The following is a 12759-nucleotide window of genomic DNA, read 5'->3' on the forward strand; positions in this document are numbered from 1 at the left end:
AAAAAAAAAAAAAAAAAAAAAAAAAAAAAAAAGAGGAAGACAATATAAAGCTATATATTAGTGAGTTTCCATATAGCAATTTCCATTTTTATAGTTATTTCATGCTTAAAACTTCATTTTTACTTTCACCAGCAGCACATTTCTGCAGTATAACCCCTCACTAAGTGTAATTAAAATATCAATGTGTTGAACTAAAGTTTGTTATTCCCTTAGTCAGCAATTCTTATTTTATGCTGGCTGCACGATAGTTAATTTAATATCCAGATGCAATATCCAAAAGTAGATTCTATGCATTTCCTCATAAAACAGACATGAAATGAAAAAGACACTGCAAGCTGCCATGCTACTTGAAGTCAGATCTTTACAGGAGCTATACTTTGCTGTTCTGTGATTGTATCCACCTACGTAAGATACAAGTAGTTAAAGACAGAACATTTCATTTGTTAAATGATGAATTTTCCATTTATTAAATGACAAACTTTTGCTAGACATTTTACGTATTAAATATTTTGACTACATGGATTAATTTAAGTGATTCTATTAGGCATTCTGATATTTAACAACTGTTAAAATATTTATAGAAAATGAAAGCAAATTGGTATAAATTTTTAAGCAACTCTATTTTTGTAGAAAAAGATTAGTGACAACCTGTAACTATAAAGATGTTCTCAGAACGTGTAGTACTCTAGAAAATAAAAATTCTTACAAAATTTTGAAAATGAATGAAAATCAACTAAATAACATGCAAGATCTTAGACTCTGCATTAGATATTTTATTTGGGAGAATTTAGAAATTATGAGCTTTAGTTTATAGCGTCTGCATTATTGTGCCTAAAATCTTTTTAATGAATATTATTTGCATTTATTTAAAACAATATGGAGTTATATCTGAATGCAAAGAAATGAACTCCTGCTTAAATTGTCTTGATACATCATAGTAAGTTGAAATGTAATTTTTATTCCAACTGTTCGTTTTGGTATTTCATGGATTAGCCCTATGTTAAGAGAAATAATGTCTTCACCATTCCTAAGAGTGACTGATATACTGTGGATGACCCAGTGCTGTTGTAAAGGACTAGTTTTAGAAACTACCTAGTTTATAGGTGTTTGAATCAAATTCTTTTCTAAATTTTAATAACCTATTTGACTCAAATCAAAATTTTGCTAAAAGTATCTGTTTTTAAATTGTATGCTTTCTCTGAGGTGCATTGGGCATTTGGAGAATGGTTCTTCCCTTTACTGTTGGTTACACCAGTTGTTATCATGTATTTAGAAATATTCTTCTCATGGGGATATACAGGGGGAAAATGTGTTGTAATATTCATGTTTGTTCTGCTTCATTTTTAAGGAAAATAAACATGTTCCAAAAGACACTATTAAAATAAGTGTTTGAACAAATTTCAGTTTCTAGGTTACTCTTCACTCCAAACATGTAAATATACATTTGAATTGGCTTTAAGTGGTTTAATCTGTTGGATGAAATTGAAAAGTCCATGTCATTGTTGACATCATCAATTATACTTCATAGAAGACTATGTATTTATGTGTTTTGGACTCTATAAGAAGCAAACTGGGGCTTCCCTGGTGGCGCAGTGTTTGAGAGTCCGCCTGCCGATGCAGGGGACGCAGGTTCGTGCCCCGGTTTGGGAAGATCCCACATGCCGCGGAACGGCTGGGCCCGTGAGCTGTGGCCGCTGAGCCTGTGCGTCCGGAGCCTGTGCTCCGCAACGGGAGAGGCCACAACAGTGAGAGGCCCGCGTACGACAAAAAAAAAATTTTTTAATTAAAAAATAAAAGAAGAAGAATCAAAGGAAAGTACTCTTGGAAATTAAAAATATGTCTCAACAGTTACAAACCAGCGCAGCAGCGAGACCCCTCCTGTGCTGAGAGGCCTGGGGCACACACACACCTTCCCAGCCTTAACCACAGCTGGTTGACAATAGACACAGTAAACCTACTGAAAGTGAATTCTGACTTGAAAAACACGTGTGATATGTGTGAGAACAAGGAAAAGCCAGCAGGACCTGGGGTTGCAGGAGACAGCATGACTGATTTGCCCTTAAGAGCCATTATGCTCCTCCTTCAATCCAGAAGTTTTCTCTCTGAATCCCTTGAGCCTTCCATCTCTTCCTCCTAATACCCTAAAGACTTCATCAGCACCTTCCTCCTTTATACTAACACCTTTCTATGTCAACTTTTGAGACCTCCCCATACCTGTAAGCTTGCCGGTCTATTGTGGCAAATTTAAAAGCTCACAAGTACGTTCTTTCATTGAAAAAAAAAACCCCAAAAAACATTGCAGTAAGTTTCAGTAGTGAACAGACAAGCCATAATTTATTAAGAGGCTATAGGAAGCCACTTAACATTTAATAATACTTATTTACAACACCAAGCAAAGCTTATAATGTTATGGTTTTATTGAGAAACATCCGTAGTCTCTTTCTTAAACTGGCTTAGCAATAAGAGCTTTATAACATGTTTCAGCTGGGGATTCATTGCAAGCATGTAAATTATCTAAATGTTCTTCCTCAGACCTTCTGACCGGCAGAGGAGGAACCGAGGTAGCTCTGTGTTATGAAGAGGGTGTGCTGGCCTGTGGCAGCATTACTGAGTCCTACTCTTTAATCAAGCAAACTTAGTTATGGTCCTGTTTCTTTTCAAAACAAGCTTATAGCGAATGGATTACTCAGGGTGTTTTCTAAAGTACAATACCCAAGGATTTGAGCCCTGTCCCTTTTTAGCCCAGACCTCTTAACTATCTCTGTTAGCTTTGATAAGGTCATACCTTTCTTTGGAAGATATTTTGGGTGGCAGTGAAGCTAAAGATTGGTTTGTTTGCATTGAAAATGTTTACACTGATTCCCTGTAAGCAGTAGACAGTTTTGAAATCAGGCCCGATATTTAAGACCAAAAAAAAAAAAAAAAAAGAAATTTCTAAATCTCAAAGATCTAAATACCTCTGGCTGAAAACTCGTTAATTATTATCTGTATGTTTTTTCCTTTATATCTTTATGTAATTCTTTCTGTAATTAAGTGTGCATTAAGGTGTTTGCTACTTGGTTAATGAAGCATAAAAATATAACTGTAAATAAAATATGCTATATATTTTTCTGTTTCTTGCTTGGTTTGCTTCTAATATGATTATGTCTACTTTTTACTCAAGGAAGTTTTGCATAGATAATACTCTTACTAACTTGTAACTGGGATGAGTTATGAGATTTTGGGGTAATTATTTGATTTTGTAATAATAACTTTTAGACATCGATTTAATTTGAAAAAGTTACTTGAAAACTGAAGTAAATGTGACAGCTATAGTGATGCACAATTTTTCTCTGAGAATATATCACATTAATATTTGTCAAAGATTTTAGAAGTCTTTCAAAATACATTTATTAACTTTGAGAACACACCTTCTAATGTATTTCCATAAGGCTGAAGAACTTTTATTTACACAGTGTAAGACTTGGTAATTTACAAATCAGTGTTACTCAGATTTATCAGATATTAAAATAGCAACTTAGTATTCTTGTTTTGTTTCTGGTTGTGCTTTGGAGGGATTAGTAGACATCTTTAGGTATTTCCCTTAAAAATTTGAAATGTTTGTATACTTTGTATGTGTGCCATTTTAAAGTATATGCAAGTTCTAAGCAATAATCTGCATGTTATACAAGGTTGGCATTACTTTGTCATGACAATTTTATTATTTTAAGAATGTATAAAATCAATATCTTATATATAAATCACTCCAAACCCACCCCCCAAGGAAAACACTGGGATTTTCTTGTGTTAGAACACTATAATGTGGTGCAAAGCTTTGTATTTTGTGAAAAAAATAAAATCACAATTATTTAGTGCAAAAGTTTGAGTCTACGAGGTGTACGCTTGAATAATAATTAAATGGGTGATAAAAATTGCTTTTCTCACATCCAGTCATCTCTCCTAGCATCTGAATCCTAACGTTAATATTCACTCTTCATGATGCTTGTGGAGCTTGTTTACCCCCTACCCTCCCTCCTTTCCTCCCTCCCCCCCCCCCGCCCCCCAGGCCCCAGCCTTGTAGCAAATCAGAAGGCGCAGCAAACATTTTAGTCCTGCTTATTAAGGGAAGGAATGGTGCTATCTAATCAATAGGCTCCATTAGATTGAGTAAGACTTTGGCAATTATGTTTTTAATCTCCTTCCCTTTGTCCCTTAGGCCTCTCATGTGGTCTTTAGTGTTTTTCCCAAATGTCTTGGCTGGAATTCCTACCTTCCCAAATTGCCTGTGGTCTTAACGTTGCATCTTGGTCTGAGACTATCCAGTAGATCAGGAAGCAGAGCGCTAATTGAATAGAATACTGAAGTGGTTTGGCCTTTGGAGAGTAGCATGAGTCATGCTTCAGAACATGCCTAAAATGTTGTGTCAGGACTGGCAAAGGAACAGCTGAATTTCAAAATTAAAATAGCAGTCACAGCTGTCAGTGGAGGCAGGTCACAGGTAAAATTCCAAGGATTCAGAAGTCCTCTAAGCAAGTGGCAATGGGCGCTCTCTCCCCTACCTCAGGCTGTCTCAAAGATGAGTCACCCTTTATTCTGCTATTTTCCAGTCTTCATCAAAGCCTGCATACTGCTTTCCCTCCCTTTTGATTGTCCTTAAACATACACAAAATAAGCGATGATGGCAGATTTGCAACTTTTGCTCATGTGACATCTGACAGATGTTCCTGGATGCTCCCACAAAATTAGGCTCTTCATCTACGGCCTGTACCCCCTTCTGCCCAATGAGCCCATTGTTGCTTCTGGCACAGTGCTCCTAGGTCCTCCCTGCCCTGGCTAAACAGCCCCTTCCGCTTTTCATCTACCCCCAGCTAAATTTTACTGCCACATCTAGTTTTATTATTTTCCCCAAATCTTTGGTTATACCACTCCAGAAATTACCTGAGCAGAATTTTCAAAGAAGGTGACTTGTAGGGAGAAAGGAAAAGTCATAGCAATGGTGGGCTGCATTTCTGCTGAGGATAAAGTTCAAGGATAGGTGAAAATTTGGAAAGAATGACACAGGAAAGGAAGGAGAAAGGACTTCAGAGAATAGGAAGAATAAAGTAAGAAAATGCTATGTACGTGTCCACTGCATTGGGTGACATGAACTTATCAAGAAAAATGAATATAGTGAAATTCCTATACGTGGTATAAGAATTTTAATGTCTCCTATATTAAGATAAAATATGTACATTATTCATTTTAGATGCCTTTCTATATGTATGTGTTTATATGTAGCGATATTGTGTGTGTGTGTGCACGCATACAAGAGAGCATATCTTAGCAGTGTTTCACCCACTGCGGACAATCAGATGCCCTGCTGTGGACGCAGGAATGAGGAGGTGGCCTATGTGGAGCAGTGGTCCTAGTGGGCTGCCTGAGCCTGCAGGAAACTCCACGTCCTGAGCTGTTGTAGTTACCAAAAGCCAAACTATGCCCAACAATTCAGCTTCCTGGAATGATTTGTGTTGTCAGGTAGCCTCATCATGTGAGGTTTTAGAAGATCGCGAGCAGTTTCTAAAGTCTACTGTGCTGTGGACAGAAAGGAGGCATGAATGGATGCGGCACAAGAGGGTAGGATTTTGTTTGAATTGTAAATTGGAAAAGAGCAATTTGGAAAGCGAGGTGCCTGAGAGCCTAAGGGAACCAAGAAGCTGTCTCTCTCTTTTTTTTTTTTTAAAGAGAGCCATCTTTTATTTATTTTATTTTTGGCTGCGTTGGGTCTTTGCTTCTGTGCGAGGGCTTCCTCTAGTTGGGGGGAGCAGGGCCCACTCTTCATCGTGGTGCGCGGGCCTCTCACTGTCACTGCCTCTCTTGTTGCGGAGCACAAGCTCCAGACGCGCAGGCTCAGTAGTTGTGGCTCACAGGCCTAGCTGCTCCGTGGCATGTGGGATCTTCCCAGACCAGGGCTCGAACCCATGTCCCCTGCATTGGCAGGCAGACTCTCAACCACTGCGCCACCAGGGAAGCCCTAGAAGATGTATCTTAATCTCTGTGAATCTTAGTTTACCTGTAAAAACATTTGAACTATCTCTGATGTTTCTTCCAACTCTTGCATCATATTTGTAAGAGCTTCAAGTTGAACAAAACAACTAGGAAGGAGCAGAAGTAGCTGTAAGCTTGTTCATGTGATTGAAATAACATTTGAGGGAGATTCTCAGTGTCCAGTGAATGGGAGGACAGAGATAGGTTAGTGATGGAGAAACCGGCCAAGCAACTACAAAGTGGTTAGTTAAGCCAGATGTGTGTCCCAGACAAGGAAGAAAAAATAGATGGGCCAGATCTGATAAATATTGCAGAGGGAGAGCCAAAGAGATTAGAAAAACTCAATGTGACTCACGAATGAGTCTGTGGAACTGAAAGGTGACAGATGCTAGTGGTTGTGACATGAGAATGTGGGGTGCCATGGACTGAGCGGGAGGTTGGAGAGTAGGCAGCTCTTAGGGGACGTCATGGATGAGATGGAAAAGGGGGAAGTAAGGTCTGGGGTCTTTTGCCATGAATGAGGAAATAGAAGGTATGGTAGTGGAAGGGCAGAATGGAGCCTGTGGTGGGTGTCACATAACGGCAACGTGAAGAATTCAATCTGGGAGAAAGAAAATGTCTCTCAACATGCCTCACTGTCACTGTGTGGTTTCAACTGCTTTTCTCATTTCGGACCCACAGTCTTGCCTTGACCCCACGTGTCTGCGTTCCAGGTTCCTGACGGGTCACTGATTCAGGCTCTCCACTCCGTCCTCATGAATCATTACTCCCCATGGTGTCTGCCCAGTGCCATCCAGAGTTTGGGAAAGGTCTAGAGATGATGGTAAGAGGCCCAAAGAACAAGGCCCTTCTATGGAGTCTGGCTGCAGGTCCCTGGAGAGGGTGCAGCCTTGCAATGGGATTGACTCCTCAGGTGAGCTGGTCTTTGGATGGTTAGAGGAGGGGCAGAAGTTCCAAGGGTGTAGCAGAAGCTGGCGTGTCCTGGAGCAGGGGCAGGGAGGCTGCAGTGATTGTGCTAGGGCTCCAGTCTCAGTTCATGAATCGCCAAGGGGTTCCCTCTCGGACTGCCATAGTCTCCTGATTGGTCTCTTCCACTCCACGCTGTCCCTGCTCATCCATCACCCCTGCTACTGACCAACACATTTAAAAACACAGCTTCAATTTGTGTCACAGCCCTCCTCTACTCCCAAGTCTAAATTCCTTAAACCAACTTGCAGGATTTCAGGGATTTTACCCGACTCCATCTACTCAAGCCCCACCGGCTGGATACCATGACCAGCACCTGCTCGTCCAGCCACAGGCCTTTGCACTTGCTGTGCCTCTTTCCGCTCACACATCTGTCGCCTACGCATCCTCGAGACACGTATTAAGAGTACTGGTTCTTTTTTTACCAACAAAAAACAAAACAGACAAATGCGTTCAGGTAGAACTGAGAGGAATAAGCTCATCGAATCATTTTAATACTTATTAAGCGCTGGCTAGATTGCGAAGTGGGTTCCTGGAACAACCGGGGTGAAGAAACCCATTCTTGCCTGAGTCTGGATCTCAGAACTTCCTATCCTGAGTAAGCCTCTGAGCCACAGCCAAGCTGTTATGTTTTCTCTCAGCCTAAAGATCAAAATTAGTTCACCCACCTCCACTGATTGGGCAAGTTGTGGGAGCTCAGCCCTCTTCAGCCTCCTGCACAGACTTTGATGTTTTTGAGTAATGTGGAGGAAGGACTTCATCTGGGAGCCTGGAAAACTGAATCCCAGTTCTGGCTGTACCACCGACCACTAGCCATCTTAGCCAAGTGCTTTCACCTTGCTGGCATTTGTTTTTTCATCTGTAAAGTGAGGAGTTGAGTTGGGAATTGAAGGCCCCTTTTCTTTCGAATTCCATCGTTCTATGATAATGGTAATTAGAATCAGGGTTAGGGTTTAGCCCAGGGTATGGCAGACCCGGCAGACTGCAATTCTAGTATATTGGTTTAAGTTGTGTGAGTTTTTGGGAGCCGGCTTAGATTCTACTTTTGATTGTGACTGTATGCCCTTGAGTGAGGCTCCTTGTTTATGATTCTACCTTCCTCACTTGCAAGAGGAGATGGTATCACTTGCAATCAATGAAGCTAGCCAAAAAGGCTGAGTATAGTATTTGCTGAGTGCTTCAACATTTTTAGGGGAAAGAGGTAAAGTTTTAATGATGTTCTTTCCCACTATATTTGAAGCCAATTTTTAAAATGCTTTTCCTAGTGTTAACCTTTGGAAGATGTAAACATCTTGATCGTGGTATCCAAATATGGAACCCATTTTCTTTGTTTCCCACAATGAACTATCAGAAAGGAAAATAGATGACTGATGAAAATGTAAATAGTAAGTTATTTATTTCTTTCTCTCCAAAACAAAAAATCTGAAAATCTGAATCCAGTTATTTTGAGAAGCCAGTTACCTTCAATGGGTCAATTACCTTGATTGACTCGGTATTGTGTAATCAGACTTTCCATAAGATTTCTGTGTTCTTAGTGACCCTGAGTGTGGGCTGCTGGAGTTGTTTGGTGGACTTTGTGCAGAGGCCAGGATGAACTGGGGTGGGGGAATTATGCTGACAGTGTTTACTGTCTGTGACTTGGTTGGGTAGTATACTTGTTTCCTGCAATTTGATTGGTCTTATCTGACTGGTGATGGAATTATCTATAGTAAAGAACCACTCCAGATTTTTCAACCAGTAGATGGACTCTCTAAGGCACTGTATCATGAAGAAAGTAATATAAGTAGCTCTGCATTGCTCTAGGGGAAAATGTGAATGATTCCTTAGCATTGTAATGAGCTAATTGTAAACACTAACTAGAATTTATATTCTAAAGAATGGAAGAGAAAATGGATGTGACATTATGTTAGTTTTTTTTCTTTAAAAATGACTAGAAGGAAAACTTTTATAACCTGGGACCATTCTTTTTAGAAAGGGATCTGAGGTTTTTATTAAAAATGCGAAGCCAGAAGGAAGATGTTTACACTTCATTGTCTATCCCTTTCATGACTCTCCAATCATTAGTTTCCACTCTTAAATATCCTTATCCTGGATCTAACCAAATATGTACATTTTCAGTGCTTAACCAATGCTTCAGAGACCTGCTGGAAAATCATTCAATCCTGTGTAATTGGAGCTGCCACAAATTCATGATCTCGGTCACGAATAAATAAAAAACATTTATTCTCTAGGTACCAGGCACCATGCAAGGCAGAGGATATAGACAGTGAACAACACTGTTGGGGGCCTTGCCCACAGAGAGCTGGACGGGAATAGAGAGGTAAGGAACAGGAAAGCATATGGTATGTCAAGCGACTCTGTAGAGCGTGCCTTCCCTCTTTGATCCCAGATCTCGCATAGAGTTTCACACATAGTGATTCACACAATCAAAAAACATTTCACCAGCACTTACTATGTACCAGGATTTATTTCAGGCTCTGGAGATACATCAGGGAACGAGGCAGACAAGGAAGTCTGCTCCCTTAGAACTTACATTCTAGCAGTCGGAAAACGGCAGTAAACAAGTCTGAAGAAAAGAAATAAATATACAAGGTAATTTCAGGTAGTCAAAAATGCTAAGAAAGAAATAAAAGACAGGGGAGATTGGGGGCATTTTAGAAAGTCCGCTCTGTGGAGGTGACCCTTGCACTAAGACCAGGCAGAATCTGCAAGTATTGTGAAGAGTATTCTAGGCAGAGGAAAACAGCAGGTGCAAATTCCCTGAGGTGGGGATACTTTGGTGTGTTCAATGTAAAGGCAGCCAGTGTGACTGGGGCACTGTTAGGAGGAGGAGAGAGATAAGACATGGGGAGAGATAAGTAGGCACCAGACCACACTGGGCCTTTAGGCCATTGTGAAATGGTTGGCTTCTCATCGTGCTTAGAATAAACATTCCAGGTTTTAAGCAATCCAGGTGAGAAATGAGGGGGGCTTATGAAGGCTTTCAAACATTTTTTTACCACAGTCCACAAGAAGAAACATATTTTTTATGGTAACTCATTACATAAACACATATTCATAAACAAAAATTTCATGAGACAATACTCTTACCATGAGTGATGCACCCTGAGATTTTCTATTCGGTTTCACCGTAAAAGAAGAAATACTGGTTGTTTCTTACCTATTAAACTGATTTCATAACTCACCAGTGGGTTGCAACTCACAGTTTGCAAAATGCTGGTTCAGACTAAAGTGCTGACGGTAGAGAAGGAGAGAAATGAACATATTCAGGATGTTTTGTTTTTTTGGTTTTTTATATTTTTGGCTGCATTGGGTCTTTGTTGCTGCACACACACAGGCTTTCTCTAGTTGTGCTGAGCGGGGGCTTCTCATAGCAGTGGCTTCTCTTGTTGCAGAGCACGGGCTCTAGGTGCACGGGCTTCAGTAGTTGTGGCACGTGGGCTCAGTAGTTGTGGCTCGTGGGCTCTAGAGCGCAGGCTCAGTAGTTGTGGCACATGGGCTTTGTTGCTCCTTGGCATGTGGGATCCTCCCAGACCAGGGCTCGAACCCGTGTCTCCTGCATTGGCAGGCAGATTCTTAACCACTGCGCCACCAGGGAAGACCTCGGTGTATTTTAGAAGCAGAGTTGACAGTGGTCGTTGATGGACTTGAGGGAAAGTAAAGGGAAAAGCCTGATGAATGATGATTTTCTATGATTTTGGCTTGAACAAATGGGAGAATGGTGGTCCTGTATCATAAGATGGGGAAGACCAAGGAAGGAACATGTTTGAGAAGTAGAGGGGAAATCGAGGAATCTTCACTTAAACACTTCAAAAAACTCTGATCGTAAATGTTCATTTGCACAGAGATCTGCAATATTAATTGCTCAGATTACAAGCCGACAATAAAACAATCTTTTTATGTAAACTCTTAAAATTAAAAACACTTTTTAAATGTTAATTTTATCATAGAAATAAAATCTGCTCACTAAACTAAAAATAAAAGAAATGTGATCCATGGTCTACCCACAAAAAAATGACCATGGTTAATTTTTTAATGTTTCCTTAATGTAATTTTTTCCATGCGTATTTTTTTGGTCATTGTCTAAGCTTTCATAAAGATAATTGTTTAGGATTGGAATTATATAAGCAGTTTAGAGATAATCAGTGGTTTTGGAGGCAGAGAAATTTATGATCATTGATGTTTAATGAGTAGCCTTACTTTTGTAATAAAATCATTTTAATGAGGAACCCAATATTCACTCCAATGTTTTTTCAAACTTTAAAAATCCATATACATTATCACATCATAATTTATAACCAGTTTTGGATATGTGCCGATATTTGCACATCTATACTCATCCTTCCATATCCTCAGGGGACTGGTTCCAGGACCCGCTTCAGATACCAAAATCTGAGGATGCTCAAGTCCCTTATATAAAATGGCACAGTATTTACATATAACCTACAGACACCCTCCCATATACTTTAAATCATCTATTACTCATAATACCTAATACAATGTAAATGCTATGTAAATAATTGCTGGCCCACAGGCAAATTCAAGTTTTGCTTTTGGGGACTTTCTGGAATCCTTTTTTCTATATATTTTCAGGCTGCAGTTGATTGGATCCACAGATGTGGCACCTGTGGATATGAACGACTACTTCACACACTCTCCAACATCCATCTTTGTCCCCACTGAGAATCCTGGCTATACAGGCTTCCAAATTTTTCAATTATAAAATAATTAAATATGCTTGTCTGAATTACATGTGCTCTTTCTGGCTTCTTTCACTTCCCATCTGATGCATCCCTTAAAAAGCTACATGCTTGGGACTTCCCTGATGGCGCAGTGGTTAAGAACCCGCCTGCCAATGCAGGGGACACAGGTTCGAGCCCTGGTCTTGGGAAGATCTCACATGCCAAGGAGCAACTAAGTCCATGTGCCAAAACTACTGAGCCTGCGCTCTAGAGCCTGCATGCCACAACTACTGAGCCCACGTGCCACAACTACTGAAGCCCGGGCGCCCTAGAGCCTGTGCTCTGCAAGAAGAGAAATCACTGCAACGAGAAGCCCACGCACAGCAACGAAGACCAATGCAGCCAAAAATAAATAATAAATAAATAAATTTTAAAAAGCTACATGCTTCTCAGCCTCCTCCAAGACTCCATTCCTCTATGACACGTGATTACATCAAGCCCAGCTGGGCTTTCATACAACAAAGCGTATTTCACAGTTCTGATAAGACTGTCAGATACTGTGTTTGTGGTAATGTGAAATCCACAAAAATATTTTCTCTCAGACTCAACCGTCTGTGAAGCATTGTCCTAGGCTTTATGTAAACAAATGAGGGCGAACAAGACCTCTGCCCTCAAGGGGTTTATAATCTGATCTCATTGCCAAGCAGCTTTTTGAAAAGAAATTTTTTTAGAGCAATTTAAAATTTACTTTAAAATTATGAAGATAGTACAGAGTGCCCATATATGCCAAACCGTTTCCCCTATTATTAACTTTTATATTAGTATGATGCATAATTTTACATTCAGTTTAAATCATATCATTGATAAAATTTTGAATTCTGACTTTTTCACATTACAGAATATCCTAAACATTGTTTCTGCTTATAATGAACATAAATGTTGGCCAGATACTCTGGATATTACCTGTGCCAGCCACTTCCTTTATTAGATGAGGAAACAGAGGCATGGAGAGATCTTACGTGTTTTGGCAAAGGCCAGAGTAGTGTATAAAACCACAGCTGCAGGTCCTTCAGTGTCACGTGGCTGCTCCTTACCTAGCAGGGAGAAG

This window comes from Lipotes vexillifer, unplaced genomic scaffold (genome assembly GCF_000442215.2).
Source record: "Lipotes vexillifer unplaced genomic scaffold, Lipotes_vexillifer_v1.1 scaffold905, whole genome shotgun sequence".
In the NCBI taxonomy this organism is placed as follows: domain Eukaryota; kingdom Metazoa; phylum Chordata; class Mammalia; order Artiodactyla; family Lipotidae; genus Lipotes; species Lipotes vexillifer.